The sequence below is a fragment of the Podarcis raffonei genome, chromosome W (assembly GCF_027172205.1).
Source record: "Podarcis raffonei isolate rPodRaf1 chromosome W, rPodRaf1.pri, whole genome shotgun sequence".
NCBI classification, from domain to species: domain Eukaryota; kingdom Metazoa; phylum Chordata; class Lepidosauria; order Squamata; family Lacertidae; genus Podarcis; species Podarcis raffonei.
The window spans coordinates 2,056,747-2,077,621 of NC_070620.1; the positions used below are offsets into that span (position 1 = coordinate 2,056,747).

The 20,875-nt window shown below is 44.6% G+C and overlaps 1 pseudogene; it reads left to right on the plus strand.

The window, feature by feature from the left end:
- LOC128406108 (H(+)/Cl(-) exchange transporter 5-like) overlaps positions 1-9,447 on the plus strand; it is a 101,911-nt pseudogene extending 92,464 nt beyond the window's left edge.
- The last annotated feature ends 11,428 nt before the right edge of the window (positions 9,448-20,875 follow it).

Consider the following 20,875-nt stretch of genomic DNA (forward strand, 5'->3'; position numbering starts at 1 on the left):
ATGAAGGGAAGCAGACATGTTTTTCCTTTGTTCCTGAACTATGCTGAATAAACGCCTGTAAATAATGCTTATACATGTCTCTGTCCGCCACTTCCATTGTGAAGATTTATTCACTCTGCTGATAAGAGCGTACTCAGTCTCTAAAGGTTTCTGAGGCTCGAGTCACTGATTGATGCTGTTCCGAGAACCGGAGTTCGCCCGGGTGCTGGCTGGTGGCTGGAGCCAGCTGGAGGCCTGCCAAATGCCCCCGTCTCCCTGGCAGCATCCCAACAACAGGGTTTTGGGCCAAGATCCATGGCACTTACAGGAGAGTAAGGCTGCTGATGGCTGCTGCGAGACCCAGCAGAGACAGAGGTATGTGAAGCCGATTGTCCCGGCTGAGGCTTGAGGGCTTTTGAAGTCCGTGCCAAGAAGCAATTAGGCCGGAGAGAAGCAGGCCTCATAATTTAGGACCTGCTAGAGATAAGGCGCCTGTGAAGAGACTACTGTTTCCTGGCTGCAGGAATGGATCTCTTACAGGCAACGTCCGATGGGGCTCCATGCCCACATCTTAATGGCCACAATTATCAGAACTGGGCAAGGTACTGCAAGGGTCAGATGAGAAGGTTTGGGGTGTGGCACACTGTTTCTGAGGATCCCCCCGCCCCTCTGATAGATGCATGCCCTCTGACAGATGCATGGGTTGCAGCAGATTCAAGAGCCATGGGAATAATTCTGCTCTCGGTAGCTCCAGAAGAGTTAATTACCCTGGCTGGAAAAGCCAGCTCGCGTGAGATGTGGCAGGGGCTGGAGGCCTCACATCTCCGACAAGAAGCTGGGTCTGTGTTGCTTTACTTCAGAAAGCTGCACAAAAAGCGTTTGGGGCCAGAGGAAGACCTTAGAGCGTATGTCTTGCATTTGTAGCATCTGAGACAGGAATTAGTTCAAAGAGGTTTCACCATGCTGGAATCTCTGTTTGCTATCTTGATATTGGATTCTGTAGACAATAGTTATCACACTGTTGCAAGCCAGCTGGCAACTTTACCTGCGCAGGAGCTCACTGCTTCAAAGGTTTTGGTGACCCTCCAAAATGAATATGCTAGGAGGAACGCAGCGGAACCAGCTTGTGTGTTTCAGGGGGGAGCAGTGTGGGACAGCATTCCAGCCTCCAGGGGGAGCCAAGGTGTTGGCAGCTGTGAAGTGCTGGCACTGTGGAAACGAAGGCCACTTGCAGCGTCTTTGTCCAAAGGCTAAAGGGAAACAAAAGAAAAAGCCTGCAGATGGCCGGAAGCAGGGAGGGGGTGAGAAACCCAGGCCTGTGCAAAACAAGACTTTGTTTGCTAGCACTGCTGCTCCAAAGGCCAAAAGCCATTTTATTGTCAATTCTGGAGCCACGAGGCACATCTGTGGAAATTGACACCTGTTTATTTCCTTTACGCCTCAGGTTGGGGAATCCAACAGGCTGATGGTAAGACTTTGAGAATTGCAGGAGTCGGGACAGTGAAACTGGCAAGTTTGCACACCACCATCAGCAAAGTACTTTTTGTTCCACATTCTGCAGACAATTTGCTCAGCGTCCCACAGCTGACTGAGCAAGACTTTGAGATTTTTCTTCAAGAAGGGCATCTGTGTTAGGGCAAAGAGGACATTTTGCATGCTAAGTTTGTAGATGGCTTGTTCTTGCTAACTTATGATGACAAAGCTGTTGATGTGTCTAATGTTGAATCTTGTTGTGTTGCACAAACTAACAAAGTACTTCATTCAGGTTGTATTCACGAACAGCACAGAAGATTTGGTCACATGTCATGGCAGGCGCTGGCCAAGATGCCTGGGATGGTTCAGGGTTTGACCATAAAGCCCTGTAAGTTTCACATGAAATGTGTCTCTTGTGCAGAAAACAAAGTGAAGGTTGCTCCCAAAGGCAAAGTGTCTAACAGACAGGCTTCCAAGCCCTATCAGCTAGTCCACGCAGACCTGGTTGGTCCACTTGCACTCTCTTTGGGTGGAGCAAGGTACTTCATGGTTTTAATTGATTCTTTTTCCAGGTACATTCATGTGTTTGTGCTCAAGCAGAAGTCAGAAGCGTTTCCTAGGCTCAAGGCGTTCTGTGCTTGGTTGGAAAATGCCCACACATTGCTTATTTATTTTCTGATCGAGCAGCATCCCAACAGTTTTGTGTGTGTTCTTTTTAATGTAGATATTTGTGTATATTGAATGTTAATTGGAAACTTGGATTTTATTTTAAATTGTATATGTGTAATGGGTAACCGGGCTGGAGGGAAAGTACAGGAAGTGGTGTTTCCTGGGAAAGTGGCCTTGACAAAGTGATAAGGTACTGTTGTAAAACTGACTGTTTTAAGAACCAGGGTAGGCAGAGTGAATTGCTTTAATTTCACTCGGTTCTGAGTATTTTGAGTAGTTTAAAACATGGCAAGGGACAAGGTTTGCTTGGAATTGAGGGGACTTTTCTCTGTGTGGAAAGAATTGATCAAAGAGGTGAAGGAAATTTGGGATAAGTTATCAGACAAGATTTGTGCCGGAATGGATGAAAATATTGAAATGGTGTTAGAATCTACTACTAAGATAGAGCCATTGTTAACAGAAGCAGTGAATGTCTTGGAGCAAGGAAGGGAGGAAAAATTAGGAAAAATGGATGAGACTAATATGGAAAAAATTCAGGAGACATGTAGGGTAGATATGGATGGTAGGGGTGGAAAGCAGGCAACACTTGAGGATGCCTCGATGGTTGAAAAGAGGTTGAAAATACAGTCTCTGAGACAAAGAGCAGCCTATGATGAAGGTGAGCATGATCTTAAACATGAGTCATCTGATAATCACCTTCTGGTGAAATATAAGTATGCCAAAGTTAGGAAAAAGAATGGGAAATATTTGTTATACAGTGAGGGGGGAAAGTATTTGATCCCCTGCTAAATATGCCCGTTTGCCCAATGTAGTGGAAATGCAGAAGACAATTGTATTTCGAGGAGTTAGGTGGCATGTCCCTTTAACATCCCCAGTTTAAGTCTTGTGTTTCACACACCTGTCGGGAGTTTCTTGGGTTCTTATGTGTTGCAAGTGCTGGCTGGATGCCGGCTGCAGGTAGTGGGAGACTCTCAGCCGCTCTGTATTAATCCTGAGTAATGCCAGGTACACTTAATTACATCAAGGCAGGCTATAAAAGCCATAGGTGGGAGGGGCCTGGTGAGCTTCCGCCCAGATCAAAGGACCTGATGTTGGGAGACTGACGTCTGGGTCTTTCTCCTGCTGCTCTACCTGGGGCTCTGGGCAGCTGAAGGGTAGCCCCTGTCGGGGATGTTTTAAGTTATGCTTTGTATGCCTGCTGTTTATTTGTTAATAAAACTGTTGTGGTTCCCCTTCCACCTCCTCATTCCTTTTGTCCTGATATCCTTGGAAAGAACTGCTGTATTTGGCAGCACACCCTCTGACAAAGAAATGACCAGTCCATAATTGTAATCGTAGGTGTATTGTAGCTGTGAGAGACAGAATAACAACAGGAAAATTTCCAGGCCTCCCCATGTCTATTATGCCCTTTATTCTCTCCTCCCTAATCGTTCTTGCAATGACTTCCAATACCAAATTAAATAGTAATGGAGTTTAGGATTTTAAAAAACCACTCTAAAATTTAAAATTGAAATGGGGGAAAATGAGAATTTTGATTTTAAAAAAATTAAAATGCAATAATATTTTTTTAAAAAATCAAAATAAACAGGGGCTTTGGCTGGCTCAATTGTCCCATCAGCCCATTGGATGACAGACCTGAAGGAATTTAAAGGATTTTAAAAGTTATAAAATTTAAAATTAAAATGGGAAAAAATGAGAATTTTTATTTTTTTAAAAAACAAAACACACAGGAGCCTTGGCTGGCTTTACTGACATCTCCGCCCATTGGCTGACGGACCTGAAGGAAGGCGTGTGCCTCAACGGGTTTTGGTACAACCATGAACATTGCTGCTGGAATTCCCTAAATATCACCTTCCAGGACCCGGACAAATGTCCGGAGTGGCAGTCATGGGCGGAGCTTCAGACCGGGAAGGAGGATGGGGTGAGTGGCCACCCCCGAACGTCCCCCAAAATAATTGCAAATTAAATCACGATTTCATCCACAATTTAATTCACGGTTTAAAGGTTTAAATCACGATGTCAGAGAGGATTCTGTTGAGCAAAGGACAGAAGAGGCAGAACAGGGGGCGGAGTGTAGCCAGGGAGAGCAGGGGCTCAGGGATGCTAGAGAGTCCTGCAACCACCCAGAGGCCCGGGAAGGAAGCTCAGACTCAGGAAGGGAGGTGGCTTTCAAATCAGCACAGATAAGGAGGAAAATGAAATGTAAGGATCAAAGGCGTATTGCGCGATTCCCAAGACTGCTTTGTTGGCGTGGGAATCGTGGGAATCGTAGGAAGCCACTCAACGGGTTCAGACGCGTAATTCTGAACTGTAGCTGTTCTTGTATATATGTAATAAAGACTGTAAATCTCACGCTGATTGTGTTGGAGTGTTACCTTTACACCACCTTTACACAAGATTTAACTCACAATTTCATTGATTTAGTTCCCAGTTTAAGGATTTAAATCACTATTCCAACCACGATTTAATTCACGATTTAAAGATTTGAATCGTTCCAATTACGATTTCACTCACAATTTGTCATGATTTAATTCACATTTTAATTCATGATTTAGAGATTTAAATCATGATCACGATTTAATTCAAGATTTTAATATTTAAATCATGATTGCTATCGCAATTTCTATCGCGATGGAAACCCTTCTTCCATCAGATTTGATTTAAATCCTTCCTTTACTGAAAGGTACAGCCTTGCTGTCATCCTCTTAATACAGACAAGTATCATTTTCAGAGCAGGGTGAATTTTATTTAAATTTGTTTTATTTAATTCCTTTATAATATGTATTTTATTTTATAATATTATATTTTATTTTGTTTATTACATAGTATGAATATTCTATATTTTATTTTATATTTATTTTATAATATATATTTTATTATGTATTATATTTATATTATACATTTTATGATAATATTAATTTTAAATATTTAATTTTATTCCAATTCAATCGATTGACTTGAGGGAAATCATCTCTTTACTGAAAGGTTCAACCTTGCTGGCATCTGATTTTATTTTTATTTTTGAAGAAAATCGTTGATTTTGATCCCCCCCATTTTAGGGCGCCCTCGCCTACAGCCTCAACTACTTCATCTACGCCACCTGGGTGCTACTTTTCTTGTTCCTGGCCGTGCTTCTCGTTTGAGGTTTCGCACCCTACGCCTGCAGGTCAGGGATCCCCGAGGTAAGGCCAACTTTATTGATTTATTTCCAATGATTAAAATCCAATCTAAACCACATTTTCTCTAAGTCATATATACATGTGTGTGTGTGTGTGTGTGTGTGTGTGTGTGTGTGTGTTTTCAAGCCAATTTTGGTGCAACTTCTCACGTGCTAGATTTCTGGCTGCGGGGATTTCATCCCCTCCTACTCCAGAAATCTGAATAATTATTATAAATAGCATGATTGTCAACAGTATGAACATAATAAATAAAAAATGATTATGCATAGTATAAATAATTATAGAAATGAAATAAGTAATTATGAATATTAATATAAATAAAATGAATAATCATAACTATTATACTTGAAATATACTAGAAATATGGATCCCTAGATTTCTAGCTGCGGGGATTCCGTTCCCTCCTGCTCTCAAAATCCGAATGGGGATTTAAATCACCGGCATCTTTTCAACTAAAAATGTGGCGGGGGTTCATAATAATCAACCCCTTTGGCGACAGCCGCCTGGTCCTCTTCTATGCTGAGTTCCACGCCCCCTGGCACCTCCTCGAACTTGTGCCCTTCGTCCTGATGGGTGTCTTCGGCGGGCTCTGGAGCACCGCCTTCATCCGTGCCAACATCACCTGGTGCCGGTGCGTGGGAAACCCCAGAATTAAAAACTACAATGTCACTTTTTCTGTGTGCCATTGCATGTCTCTTCTTGAGTGAACATGCAATGTAAATCCTGGGAAATTTAATTGAAAATTCCATTTAAATTTATAGAAAAAATTAATTTAATTCTCCTGGATTTCTTCCCCGCAGGCAGCGCAAGACCACCTGCCTGGGCCGCTGAGGTCATGGTGGTGACAGCGGCCACAGCCATTTTGGCCTTCCCCAACCAGTACACGTGCATGAGCACCAGCAAACTCATCTCGGAGCTCTTAAACGACTGCGGGCGCCTCAACACCTTGCAGCTCTGCGACTACATCAGCAACGGCACCCCCAGGGGGGGGCGGGGGGCCCGACCGGCTGCCCGGCCCCGGGGTGCACCACACCATGTGGCAGCTGGCGCTGGCTCTCAAGGGCGTTGTCACTGTCTTCACCTTCGGGATGAAGGTGAGAGCAGGCTGGGCAGGTATGGCACTGAGATTGCACTGGTTTGGCACTGATTGTGCTCATATTGTTCTGATTGCGCTGATACTGCACAGATTTTGCTAATATTGCACAAATATTACGTTGATTGCGCTGATTGTGCTCATATTGCACTAATATTGTGCTGATACTGTGAAGAGCAAACATACCGCTGTGCATGCCTGGGTGGTGCCATGAACATCGTCCTCCCCTAAACCCTGATTCTGGTGGCTGGTAGTGGGTACAGCTGGGCACTATGTTTCCCTCCTGCTCCCCTGGCACCCACCTTGTGGGGGGTACAGCTGGGCGCTACATTTCCCATGCTGCTGAAACCTCCCTGTCAGGGCAGAGCCAGGACGCTCCGAGTCCCCATACATAGCTGAGCATGGGCGCTTAGAGACAGGAGCAGAAGAGGAATATGTGTATGCGGAAGAGGAGGGAGAAGAGCCCAGTGGGGCAGCGTCAACTCCCAACTGGACTCGAGAACCAGGAAGAGGTGGGGGGTGAACAGGCTGACTGACAAGCACCACAAGGGTTAACCTCTGAATGGATGGGGGAGGGAAATTTACATTGCGAGGACAAAAGAAAGGGTCAGAGGCGGGGCTCCCACACTTTAGGTGCTGGAGGAGGAAGAAGAAGTCATTACCTATATCTGAAGTGAGTGACTCGGATTGATTGATTAATCATCATGCCTTCTGTATATAGTTGTAAATAAAGACTATAAAACCGTCAGCAGTCTGCCATGGTTTCTGGTGAAGAGAGCAGCTTCCAGCCCTGACATTCCCGCTTTCTCCCTTATTTAAATAAAAAAAAAATATCCGATTTAAATAAAAAAAATCTGATTTAAATAAAAGAATTTAATTTAAATTTAAAAATCTGATTGGGTTTAAAAATCCAATTAAAATTGAAAAAAAACCACAATTTAAATAAATCAAAAAATCAGATTTAAATTTAAAAAACCTGACCTAATTAGAAATATCAGATTTAAATCAAAAAGCTGATTTAAATAAAAAAAATCCCATCAAAATTTTTAAAAACCCATTTACATTTTTAAAAATCCCATTTACGTAAATAAAAAGAATCCAACTTAAATCCTCGAAATCCAATTTAAATCCAGGAAAAAACCCAATTTACATTTTAAAAAAAAACCAATTTATCTTTTTTAAAAACCCAGTTCAAATTTTAAATTTTTTATTTCAATTTCCATTTTAGAATTTTGATTTCATTTTTAATATTGATTTTACATCATTGCCGATTCTTCTCTCCCCATCCAGGCCACGTCACCCACATGACCATCTCCCTGGTGGTCATCATGTTTGAGCTGACTGGCGGCCTAGAGTACATCGTCCCCTTCATGGCCACCGCTGTGACCAGCAAGTGGGTGACCGATGCTGCAGCCGGGCTCCTGGGCATCTACGACTCCCACATCCACCTCAACAGCTACCCCTTCCTCAAGGCCAAGGAGGAATTCACACATAAGACCCTGGCCGCCGACGCCATGGGCCCCCGCCACTGACCGCCCTGCCACAGGGTGCCATGACCCTGGGAGATGTAGAGGGGGTGCTGGGCGCCACCGGCTACAGCGGGTACCCAGTGGTGCTCTCCCGGGAATCGAAGCGCCTGGGGCTTTGTGCTGAGGAGGGACCTGCTCATCTCTGTTGGTGAGGGGTTTGAGAAATCCACTTTTATGCACAGGTTCAGCATCGCCGGCATTTTCCTCGATTTCTGGTCAAGATCCAGCTTCAAATTCCCATTGAAATTGATTGAAATGCCAGCAAGGCTAAACCTTTCTGTAAAAAGGGGGGATTTCAATCGACTGAGTTTTGCACCCAGGCTAATCCTCCTCTCTCTTCCCCCCCCCTCCAGAAAATGCCCGCCAGACCCAAGAGGTGATCGTGACCTCCTCACTGGTCTCCTTCTCCAATCACTCGCCTGCGCTGCCCCCAAACTTGCCGCCCATCCTGAATCTCCGCCCCATCCTCTACCTCAGTCCCTTCACTGTCACCGACCAGACGCCCATGGAGATCATGGTGGACATCTTCCAGAAGCTGGGCCTCCGACAGTGCCTGGTGACGCAGAATGGGTGAGGTGCTGGGTGCGAGGCGGATGGGGTGCTGGGTGTGAGAAGTGCCGGGTGCGATAGACACGGGTGCCAGGTGCAAGACATGCGAGAGCTGGGTGTGAGAGGTGCCGGGTGCGAGACACAGGTGCCAAGTGCGGACACTAGGTGTGAGACAGGTGGATGCAGGGTATGAGGGGTGGCGGGTGCAAGACACACAAGTGCTGGGTGTGAGAGATGCCAAGTGCGAGATAGGCAGGTGCCGGGTGTGAGGGGTGCAGGGTGCAAGACACACAGGTGTGAGACACATGGGTGCCGAGTGTAGACGCTAGGTGTGAGACAGGTGGGTGCTGGGTGTGCGGGGTGCCACGTGCGAGACAAGCGGGTGCCGGGTTGGAGAAGTGCCAAGTGTGAGATAGGCAGGTACCAGGTGTGAGGGGTCCTGGGTGCGAGACATGTGGGTTCCAGGTGCGAGGCACATGGGTGCTGGGTGTGAGAGGTGCCAAGTGTGAGACACGTGGGTGCCAGGTGTGTGAGAAGTGCTGGGTGTGAGACACACAGGGGCCAGGTGCGAGACAACCAGGTGCTAGGTGCGAGACACGAGTATGCTGGGCGTGAGAGGTGCCGTGGGCCAGACACTCAGGTGCTGGGTGTGAGAGGTGCCAGGTGCAAGAGAAGTGGGCGCTGGGTGCAATATGGACAAGCAGAGGAAGGTTTCCTTTTTGGAATCCTAAATTTCCAGACCAGGGTGGATTGGATTTAAATCGAGTCAATTAAAAGCACAGTTTTCACCCACCCTGACCCCAGATCAGTAACCTTGGCGGAAGAGCTGAGTTCGAGAATTATGCCGCCATGGTCTTCCAAATTGACTTTTCTTTTCTTTTCCAGGAAACTCCTGGGAATGATTACCAAAAAGGATGTTTTGAAACACATTGCACAACTGTCCAATCAGGATCCAGATTCCATCCTTTTCAATTGAAGCCAGATTCGGGAGCCGGGTGCGAGTGCGAGTGCAGTCTCCTACACGAACCTCTAGCCAAGACTCCTTGTTTTGCTTACGGAAAATCCAGATTGATCTAATGATAATCATGTTTTCTTTCTTTCTTTTTCTGTAAAATTGCACTATGGAAATTTGGCGGAGATTTTGCTTTCTCTCTCGAAGAACAGACTTTATTAGATACAGAATTTGGAAGCGAGATTCCGGGAAGGAATAAAGGAAATAAACTGGAAATAGATCTTGATCGCTTTCTCTCTTCATCCATATTCATAATATGGCGCCTTTGCCCTCTTCCAAAATGGCACCAGTGCCTCTTCTGCCCACTTCTCCTGAAAATTCCCTCATCTTTTGCTGCTCATCATAAATGGCACCTTTGCTTCAGCTTCAAAAATGGCGCCAGTGCCAATGTCAAAGATGGCAGATGTGCCTTCAACCCTTGAAAGCCTTCGCTTCCACCCTCACTTCCTTTGCCTGCTGCCAAAAGGGCGCCTTCCCTCTTCCAATATGGCACCACCGGCTTCTCCCACCTGCTATTACTGCTGCTTCTGCCCTCACAAGTGACCTTCCAACTTAATAAAATAAATAATAATAATCAGTGCTTTTTCTGGGGGGATGCATACCCCTAGACATTTTGTGAATCTAAGTTTGGCCTCATGGACGGGCAGGATTTCCATAGGAGTAGGTAATCATAATAATAATATTAACAATAATAATGATTTTATTATTTATACCCTTATCATTTTTTTAAAATACCGTATTTTTCGCTCCATTAGACGCACTATTTTCCTCCTAAAAAGTAAGGGGAAATGTGAGTGCGTCTTATGGAGCAACTGGCGCTGCGCAGAGAGGAAGAGCTGCGCAGCGCCCCTTCAGCGAAGCGGGAGGAGGAACGGAGCCCCTTCTGTTCCTCTTCCTGCTTCGCTGAAAGGGCGCTGTGCCTTCTCCCTCTCTGCGCAGCGCCTCTCCTGTGAAGATTATAATCCTTATGAAGATTATATTCACCTTTTTATTAACTTTTGCAAGGAGTATATTAAAATACTTATTATCATTATGATTAGCGACTAATCATTAATATCATTATGATTAGCGACTAATGGCGGGTTCCCTCTGAGCTCCGGAGGGAACCAGCTCCGCGAAGCTTGGGTCTGGCCGCTGCGGCGAAGCGGAGACCCGAAGAAATCACAGGCGGTGAAGCCTGTGAGCTTGGAGACTCGGCGGGCTCCATTTGCGCCCCCCCCCCGACTGCAAAGGAGCCTTTTTAAAGGCTTCTGAACGGAGCGGGGGTGAGCGGCGTGGAGCTGAGAGTCGTCTACCCTCTTCGCGGGGTGAAGCCGCAAGCCATGGTCGGAGAGCGCCGATTCCTTTCTGGACAATTGGGACTAAAAGCAACTACCCGTGAGTAGGAGCAAGAAATTAAAATTAAAGAAAAAGCGATTTAATTAGGTACCGAAACGGGAGAAGTATAAACAGGAAGTCTGCTTCTCCCGGCTTGTAGATAGAGCAAAGCAAAGAGATTGTAAAGCTGTAACTCTGAAAGACGTCTTTTAAAGATCTCAAATCCACCACCAAAAAAGAAGTATCCCCCTCCTGTTTGCAGGGGTGGAGGGGAGAATTTTGAGCATTAACTACCTGCAAGGATAGAGAGAAGTAAAGTTCTTTCTGCTGCCTCTAAAACCTGGGAACGGACTGTGTTTGACAGCTGTCAAAGTGCTAAGGGTAAAGTATATTGATACTCTGTGTAAGGATACAATTGCTTTCAGAACAGATTTGGACTAAAAAGTAACTTTTGACTGAAACTGTGTTCTTTTAAGGAACAAAGGGGATCTATAAGGACTATATTTGTTGCAATTGAAGTTGGAAGTGTGTCCCCCTAGAGGAGATTATGTTGTAGCAAGTACCAAGCCACTAAACAACTGAGCCTGGAAAATTCCTTTTCATAACAAAGTGACTAGGCGTGAGACTGACCTTGGACTGTTTATGGAAGTGCTATGGCAGATGAGAAGGGGAAGATAGAGCAGACGCAGGAAAAGACTCTCAGGTCTGGTAGACAATACAAAACAGATATCGCTCAGCAGAGAAGGGCCTCAACATCCGGAGCAGTAAGTTCAGTAGGAGCTGCGGCTTCGCAACTAAAGCCAAAGGCTATGTCATCACAAGATCTACTGGCCCAGGCACTCAGTAAAATTAATGCATCTCTGGAAAATCTAGCTAAACAGGTTGCAGAGACAAATAAACAGGTGGCGGAGACAAACAAACAAGTAGCTGAGGCCTCAGTAAAAATAGATTTGAACACTACAAGTATAAATGAACTGGGAAGGAAAGTTAATTCCAACACACAGACCATTGAAAAATTACTGGAGGAATCAGCCTCGTCTCGGAAGTTAGCTGAGGAAGCTAAGGAGATTGCAACTGCTGCCCAGGAGAAGATACCACCGGTATATAAGAAACTTGAGGACCATGATCTGACATTGTCTATGATCAAATTGCAAGGGAAAGAGAGGAATTTAAGACTCAGGGCAGTACCGGAAAGGGAGAAAGACAACTTGGAGGACTACCTTACAAAGGAATTTATAGACTTTTGGCAAAAAGACCTGGGGAAGGAAGAATTTAAGATAGTGAGTGCATTCAGGATTGGTAGAAGACAAAGAAAGAACAGAGCAAGGGACTGTCTGATTACTTTAAGAACAAAAGAAGAAAGAGACAAAATTTTGAATCTACAATATCAAAGAGCCTTGGAAATTGAAGATTCTTTTGTGGAGATCTTCAAGGACATACCTAAACTTATACTGGATGTTAGGGCCCACTACAGAGATCTTGTGGGCCTGTTGAGAAGAAATAGAATTCTTTTTAGATGGGAATTCCCCCAAGGCCTATCTTTTAAATTCAAAGGAAGAAAAATAAGAATAAGGACAGTGAATGATAAAGACAAATTTTTGAACGACCACGAGGAGGACCTACAGAAAGAAGCGGAAGCTGGAGAGGAGCCAACCGCATCAGAAGGAATTGGAGATATAGCAAACTTATCATTTGGACTTCCTGAACCAGGGAAAGATACACCACCGACAGAAGAAGAACAACAACTTGGTGCAGTTGGAGGGAAGAGCAAGTAACTCACTATGGCTCTGCAACTTCTAAGTTGGAATTGTAATGGACTTAATTCCCCTCGAAAGAGGAAAAGTGTTTTTCATATATTAAGAAAAGAACAATTGGACTTGATCTGTTTACAGGAAACACATGTAATGAGGCTACACAGGAAAATACTTATCAATAAGAGATTGGGACAAGAATTTATTTCATCTGATAAGGTTAAAAAAAGAGGAGTGGTGATATATGCAAAGGAGAAACTTTCACCGAAACAAATTTTTAAGGATGAACAAGGAAGATATTTGGCTATTGAAATTCAACTTCAAGGAGAGAAATTTCTGATTGTAGGGGTGTATGCACCGAACGAGGGGAAATCTGAATTTTTTAAGAAGTTGCATGAGGTTCTTCTGGACTATATGGACTATAATATAATCTTGATGGGGAACATGAATGGAGTTGTTTCTACAAATATGGACAAGGCACAAAGACAGGTAATCACCAAAGACGGGAGATTACCAAAGACTTTTTTTGAACTGACTGACAATATGGACTTGATCGACATTTGGAGAACTAAGAACCCCCTAGGGAGAGAGGGAACTTTCTTCTCTGAAGCTAAAATGACTTGGACTAGAATTGACCAAATTTGGATTACTAGAGGAATGGCACCAAAGATAAAGAAAGTGGAAATCTGCCCTAAAACTTGCTCAGACCATAATGCTGTAAAGATGGAGATGAAGCAAACAACACCCGGCTCCTTTAGATGGAGGATGAATGACACTCTATTTAGAGATGAAGAAGTATACAAAAAGGCCCAAAAAACTTTGAGAGATTATTTTGAAATAAACATGACTACTAATGTTGAAAAAAGAGTAATCTGGGATGCCAGTAAAGCCATGATGAGAGGGTTCCTGATTCAACAGAATGCAATAAAGAAGAGAAGCCGAAATGAGAAAAAGGATAAAATTCTGGAGAAAATAAAAGAAGGAGAGAAAAAACTGAGAGTAAAGCCAAAGTCACAGGAGATCTTGAAAGAAATAAAGTTACTTCAGGTACAATACATGGAATTGATGAATCAGGAAATAGAATGGAAAATTAAACAAATGAGACAGAAGACATTTGAATCAGCGAACAAATGTGGGAAACTACTAGCTTGGCAACTGAAAAAAAGACAAAAATTAAATACTATCACAAATCTAGAAGTAGAAGGAAAAGATATACATAATCCAATTGAGATTAGAAACTGCTTCCAGAAGTATTTTAAACAATTATATGCACAAGGGCCACAGAACGAAATGGACATGGACCGATTTTTGAAGATAAATGGATTACAAAAATTTTCACAAGAAAGCAAACTTATGTTGAACTGTAAAATATCTGACCAGGAGATAGAAGGTGCCATTCAAAATATGCAAGTAGGCAAATCTCCAGGACCGGATGGGTTGACTTCCAGCTATTACAGATTTTTGAAAGAGTGGCTATTACAACCATTGAAGGAAGTCTGCAATGAAATCTTGGAAGGGAAAAGGGCACCAGAATCGTGGAAAGAGGCCTATATTACACTAATACCAAAAACAGAGACTGAAAAGACTCAACTTAGGAACTACCGTCCCATATCCTTATTAAATGTGGATTACAAAATCTTTGCTGACATTTTGGCTAAGAGTTTGAAAAAAGTATTGATTGAGGAGATTCATAAGGACCAAGTGGGCTTTCTTCCGGGAAGACATCTTTCTGATAACTTGAGGAATATAATTGACATTTTGGAAAAGCTAGAAGTGAACATAAATACTAAAGCAGTTTTGATATTCGTGGACGTGGAGAAAGCCTTTGACAACATTTCTTGGAGCTTTATGAAAAAGAACCTACAGGGTATGGGGGTAGGCCATGGTTTTGAGAATGGTATAGGTGCAATATATTCAGAACAAACGGCTAAACTAATTGTAAATAATGTGGTTACAGAACAATTTAAGATAGAAAAAGGGACACGACAGGGATGCCCAATTTCCCCTTTGCTCTTTATATTGGTCCTGGAGGTCTTGCTGAATATGATCAGAAGGGACCGGACGGTTAAAGGTATACAGGTCGGAGCTAAACAGTATAAATTGAGAGCATTTGCAGATGACCTAGTTTTGACACTACAGGAGCCAGAATCTAGTACCAAAAGGGTTTTAGATTTAATTCAAGAATTTGGTCAGGTTGCAGGGTTCAAATTGAACAAGTTAAAAACTAAGGTTCTTGAGAAAAACTTAACACCGATTGAAAGAGAGAAGTTTCAGAATGAAACAGGACTGACTGTGGTTAAGAAAGTGAAATACCTGGGGATTAATATGACAGCTAAAAATGGGAATTTGTTTAAAGATAATTATGAAAAATGTTGGGCTGAAGTGAAAAAAGATATAGAAATTTGGTCAAATTTGAAGCTTTCCTTGTTGGGTCGAATTGCAGCTATAAAGATGAATGTATTGCCTAGAATGTTGTTTTTGTTTCAAACACTGCAAATTTTGGACAAGATGGACTGTTTCCAGAAGTGGCAGAAAGACATTTCTAAATTTGTCTGGCAGGGCAAGAAGCCTAGAATAAATTTTAAGATATTAACTGATGTAAAGGAAAGAGGTGGATTTGCCCTGCCAGACTTCAAACTTTATTATGAATCAGCAGCATTCTGCTGGTTGAAAGACAGGCTGCTTCTTGAGAATACAGACATTTTGGACCTAGAAGGTTTTAACAATGTATTTGGGTGGGATGCATATTTGTGGTACGACAAGGTTAAAGCACATAAAGCTTTCAAAAACCATATTGTCAGGAGAGCACTGTTTAATGTTTGGATTAGATATAAGGATCTATTGGAAAATAAAACTCCAAGGTGGTTGTCACCAATGGAGGCTAAGGCTCAGAGAAAACTTAACATGGAGGCCAAATGGCCAAAATATTGGGAAATTTTGGAGCAAGAAGGGTACAGACTGAAATTGCAGAGTTTTGAGAAATTAAAAGATAAAGTGCGAGATTGGCTTCATTATTATCAGATAATGGAGGTTTACAATTCAGATAAGAAAGTTGGTTTCCAGGTGGAAAAATCTAAATTGGAAACAGAACTGTTAGAACCCAAAACTAAGACTTTGTCAAGAATGTATAACTTGCTGCTGAAATGGAATACTCAGGATGAGACGGTTAAATCTGTAATGATTAAGTGGGCACAAGACGTTGGACATAATATTATGTTTGCTGACTGGGAACAGTTGTGGACCACCGGGATTAAATTTACGGCATGTAATGCCTTAAGAGAGAATATTATGAAAATGACATATAGGTGGTACATGACCCCAGTCAAGCTTGCAAAAATCTATCATTTGCCCGATAATAAATGTTGGAAATGTAAGGAAACTGAAGGTACATTCTTTCACCTTTGGTGGACGTGCCCTAGGATTAAGGCTTTCTGGGAAATGATATATAATGAATTGAAAAAGGTATTTAAATATACCTTCTTGAAGAAACCAGAGGCCTTTCTCTTGGGCATGGCCGGCCAAGTGGTGCCAAAGAAGGACAGAACTTTTTTTATGTATGCTACTACAGCAGCAAGAATACTCATTGCAAAGTATTGGAAGACGCAAGATCTACCCACTCTGGAAGAATGGCAGATGAAGCTGATTGACTGTATGGGATTGGCAGAAATGACGAGCAGAATCCGTGACCAGGGAGAAGAGTCGGCAGAAGAAGATTGGAAAAAATTTAAGGACTATTTACAGAAATATTGCAAAATTAAGGAATGTTGAATGATGTTGGATTGAAATTGAGTGGTTTCTAGCTGTAATGATATAAAGGAATATGGGGGGGGGGAAAGGTTTGGATAGAAAATAAGGCGATACTATAAGCTGTAATGCTTTAAGTTAAGGATTTGCTGAACAAATAATTTGAAATGGAATACAAGAAGGGGAGGTATGAGGAGGTCAGAGAAATATGTTACTGAAAAGTGGGTATTATGAACTATATGTTTTTTTTAATCTTTTTGTTTGTTTTTTGTTTGTATAAAAAATTGAAAATCTTAATAAATATCTTATAAAAAAAGATTATAATCCTTATGAAGATTATATTCACCTTCTTATTAACTTTTGCAAGGAGTATATTAAAATACTTATTAATATCATTATGATTTGTGTCAGGGGCTCAGGAGCAGAAGCACAGGGGAGAGAGGAAATGGAGAGCGAAGGGGAAGAATCCGAGGGCAGCGTAGGGGAGTATGACAGTGACCCGAGAGATTCCATGAGCTTCTCCAGCGAATCAGAAGATTCCCAGAAGGGGGCGCCGATGGTCAGGGCAAGGGGGGTCCCAGGGGGGACGCACCAGAAACAAGGGGCCAGCGGGGACTCCCAAAGCAGCAGCGGGGGATCAGGACCAGCTTCCCCACCAGAGCGTAGTGGGGGGGAAGAGTCACATGTGTCAGGACCAGCGTCTCCTCCAGCGGGGAGAGAAGATGAGTCAGGGCTGACCACGCCTCCATCGGAAAGTGGGGAAACGGAGGGGAGGTCAGTTCCAGCTAGCCTCCCCGAAGGGGGGAGCAGTGACAGCAGCAGTGTAACGGTCAGAAGGAAGGTGGCAGGCTGGGCGCGCGCGCCAAGTTCAAATGTACAGGCGCGCGGGACAGCAGGAAACCCGGATTGGGAGCCAGGTCCTAAAGCCCGCCGGAGGGAGGGGGAAGACTCAGGGGACTCAGCGTCAGAAGAGTCTAGGAAGGGCAAGACCCCGACGGACAGGCGGAACCAGAGGAGGAAAGAGCAAAGGAAGAGGTGGAGCAAGGCTAGAGTCTTAAACTGGTGTCTGGGGGGAGGAGATTCAGACGGAGCTTCAGCGGTCTAGAGTTTGAGACGTAGAGCTGCACGCTGCGGCTGTGAAAGTGAAACTGAACTTCAATAAAGACTTTCGTACTTAACAACGAAACGGCGTTGGTCCTTTGTGAGCTGGGACCTCGGGCAGCTCTGACAATTTGTTATTAAATTTTGTAATAATTATATTAAAATCATTATGAAATTCTATGATGATTATGTTTACCTTATTATGATTCATTCTTAAATTTGTTAATTACACCCTGCCCATTCTATGATCCCACGATAGACCCCTCTGAACTGCCACTCTCCTGGGGGTGGAGAGTGCCGTTGCCCAGAGCAACCCCATGGAGGCCCCATCTCCGAAAAAATGGAGGAGCTAGGGATGGCTTCCTGATTGGCCACCCTATGCACATGCTCTGGTTTGTCTTCACCCGACAGAGCAGGACACAGGAGAAGATTCCATTTCCATTTATTGCTAGACCGCCCAATCCCTGCTGGTATAAAAATCACAATATGTAAAACGTTGAATATGCAAATAGAGAATATGCAAAAATCATCATAATAGAAGAAAAACAATCAGCCCTCTCTCCCCCTCTAAAAAAACCCCTATTATTATTTATTAACTCTTAGCAAAAACACAATATAGATATAGATTAGATATAACTCTACCCATGTAAATCTTGCAAAATGCCAAAATTCAAATTTCAAAATTCAAAGAGAGAAGCTTTGACAAATTACAAGATAAATTACATCCAGAGCGTTGCAGGGTGGGCGGCAGGGATGGGTACAGGATGGGGGGTGAGGGATGGGGCGGGCGTTAGGGATGGGTGCAGGGTGGGCAGCAGGGATGGGTGCAGGGTGGGCGGCAGAGATGGGTGCAGGGCGGGCGGCAGGGATGGGTACAGGGTGGGCGGCAGGGATGGGTACAGGGTGGCCGGTAGGGATGGGTGCAGAGTGGGCAGCAGCGATGGGTGCAGGGTGGGTGGCAGAGATGGGTGCAGGGCGGGCGGCAGGGATGGGTACAGGGTGGGCGGCAGGGATGGGTACAGGGTGGCCGGTAGGGATGGGTGCAGGGTGGGGGGGAGGGATGGGTGTGGGGTGGGTGGTAGGGATGGGTGCAGGGTGAGCGGCAGGGATTTGTGCAGGGTGGGGGGAGTGATGGGTGTGGCGTGGGTGGCAGAGATGGCAGGGTGGGTGGGAGGGTCCTTGCTGCTTCCCTTGTTTGGGCAGGGATGGGTGCAGGGTGGGGGGGAGGGATGGGTGTGGCGTGGGCGGCACAGATGGGGGCAGAGTGGTGGGGAGGGTGCTTGGTGCTTCCCTGATTGGGCAGGGTGGGTGGCAGGGATGGGGCGGGGCGGGCAGCAGAGATGGGTTGGGCGGGCGTCAGGGTTGGGGGCAGGGCGGGAAGCAGGGATGTGTGCAGGTCTGGCGGCAGGGATGGGTGCAGGGTGGGCAGCAGGTGTTGGTTTCTGCTTCCTTCACTGTGCAGCAAAATGCTTGTCACAAGACAATTGTTTACATTCCACAGTCAGAGTTACTGTTGGGTTCCCACGGGAAATGGGAGACTGGATGTGACGTACACTGGTTTCCTGTTTTTCACTGTTCTCTCGGTGTTTGTTTCCGAGATGAGTTGCTTCTCTGCTCTCACAGAGGCAAGAAGCATGTTTGTATTCTCAGCATAGAGTGGAAATAAAGTTAAGAATGTGGCACATACTGCTTATCCTTCTGCTGTGTGGACTGCTCTGCTTGGGCTCAAGATAAGACGAGACTGTATCACCTTCAGATGGGCTGAAGCTGGTCAAAATCTCACATTTTTGGTTCCGGGCCCAGATAAACGGAATCGGAATGCCAGCAGAGGAACAGAGGAACGGATCGGACGTTATCTGCTCTGCGCGTCAAGAAAATTGATGAGAGGTATGTGCTCTTGCTACGGGAAGCCTGCCAACTCCTAATTAATGGCTTCAAGGCTGGACTTTGAACTTTTAAGCCGTCTGCTCGGCAGAGGCTTGGGAAAGAAAGTGCTTTTAAAAGTGTTTTTGGAATGAAGCTGCAGTAAACACAGATGCAGCTTGTTTAAAGCAGCAGAGATGGCTAATGCAAGGCTGGCTGATGCTTGTGGGATTCCTAAACTCAATAAGAAGAATTACACAGAGTGGGTACTGTACGCAGAGGCTCTTCTGCGAAAAGCAAGTCTGTTTACAGTTATTACAGACAACCCCCCAGCTCCAATAACAGACGAATGGGCAGCTAAGGATTCCAAAGCAAGGGGAACTCTTACATTGATAGTCTCCCCAGAAGAGCTCTGTCTGTTGCGTGATAAGACCTCAGCCAGAGAGATTTGGGACACTTTGAGAGATGCTCATTTGAGGACAGAAGCTGGTGCTTCTTTGTTCTACTCTGCCAAGCTGCATGATATGGCACTTGCTGAAGGCGCAGATGTTCGTACACATCTGATGGAGATGCAGAATCTGAGACATGAGCTGCAACAGAGAGGACTCACCTTTCCAGAGGCTGTGTATTCCTTCATAATACTACATTCTTTGGGTTCAAGTTGGGAGTCCGTTGCCACTCAGATTGCTGTTCAGCCAACTGCTCAGATCACAGTAGCACCTTACTGCCGTGATTCTGAATGAAGCGGACAGGCGAGGTGCTAGCTGCATGGGTAAGGGGGAGTCTTCACAGACGTCATCCCAGAATGCAGTGGAACCACCAGATGGCGCCAAAGCTTTGAAGGCAGTGAAATGCTACTTGTGTGGACATCTAGGGAATATGAAGAGGGAATGCAGATTTCCCAGGGCCAAGACAGAGCAGCGCAGCGAAAGCTCATTGCGTGGAAAAGGCAAAGGCAAAGGCAAAGGTCCGGTGTCCAGGACAACGCAGCACAAGGCAATGGTCTCACGCTTCACTCCAAAGGTTGCAAAGGTCCAGAAGACGTCTAGATCTTTCTTCGTGGTGGATTCGGGCGCAACGCACCACTTATGCAACGACAAGCGACTGTTCGTGTCTTTTACACCGCAGGAAGGTGCGATTCACCAGGCGGATGACCACACGATCCCCAGTCAAGGCTACGGAACTGTTGTTCTTCACAGTTTGGACTTATCGATAAAAGATGTTCTCTACGTTCCAGATGCTGCACACAATCTACTCAGTGTTGTGCAGCTGAATGAACGGAAAATTGACGTTTCCTTCAAGAACAAGAAGTGCACCATCACAAAGAAAAACGATTATGTATTGCATGCTGAATATGTTGATCGTTTGTTTTGTATTTTGATGATGATGTGCAGGATGAAACTTGTTGCATTGCAGGTTCTAACAAAAGTTTGCATGCAGGATGTATTCATGATTTTCACAGGAAATTTGGTCATTTGCATTTTGAGGCAGTATCTCAAATGCCTGCCTTGGTTGAAGGTATGACTATTAAACCCTGCAGGTACCACATGAAGTGTAAGGCATGCGCAGCAAACAAGGTGAAAATGGCTGCGAAAGGTAAGGTGTCTAGTAGGCAA